Source organism: Cucurbita maxima, unplaced genomic scaffold (genome assembly GCF_002738345.1).
Source record: "Cucurbita maxima cultivar Rimu unplaced genomic scaffold, Cmax_1.0 Cma_Scf00418, whole genome shotgun sequence".
Classification (NCBI taxonomy): domain Eukaryota; kingdom Viridiplantae; phylum Streptophyta; class Magnoliopsida; order Cucurbitales; family Cucurbitaceae; genus Cucurbita; species Cucurbita maxima.
The window spans coordinates 9,969-10,619 of NW_019272434.1; the positions used below are offsets into that span (position 1 = coordinate 9,969).

Here is a 651-nt window from a genome sequence, read left to right on the forward strand (position 1 = left end):
TTACACTATTTTCTTCTCAATAAAGCTTACACTATTTTCTTCTCAATATAGTAATTGTCGCAAACCCTATGTAAATAATTTAACAGCGGTCTAGTCTAAAAGATATAATAATAATGATTATTTCTCATGGATTTCATTAACAAAGAAAATAAATGAAATAATGATGATACATTCCATAAAAAACATAATATATAGCACATACTAAGGGCATTTGGTCTAGTGGTATGATTCTTGCTTTGGGTGCAAGAGGTCTCGAGTTTGATTCTCGGAATGCCCCTTCAAAAGAAAAAAAGCACTAAAATAATTAAACTTTCAGGTGTGATAGAGGGACTTAGTCAGCTATTTGAATAGCTTGGAGTTTGAGTATGATATCTTTTTTTCAAGTAGTTTTTCGGAGTAATAGAGAGTTAATATAAATGCGTATGTCCACGGTGATCAAGGTAGAGCGTTTATTGATATTGGAGTTTGAGTATGATATCTTTTTTTCAAGTAGTTTTTCGGAGTAATAGAGAGTTAATATAAATGCGTATGTCCACGGTGATCAAGGTAGAGCGTTTATTGATATTGGAGTTTGAGTATGATATCTTTTTTTCAAGTAGTTTTTCGGAGTAATAGAGAGTTAATATAATAAGATTTGTAAAAAAATATTGC

General features: G+C 30.6%; 1 non-coding gene across 1 annotated transcript; it reads left to right on the plus strand.

Annotated features, from left to right (window-relative positions):
• The first annotated feature begins 205 nt into the window (after positions 1 to 205).
• Positions 206 to 277, plus strand: TRNAP-UGG. The gene has a single exon. It is a non-coding gene; the product is annotated as a tRNA-Pro (tRNA).
• The last annotated feature ends 374 nt before the right edge of the window (positions 278 to 651 follow it).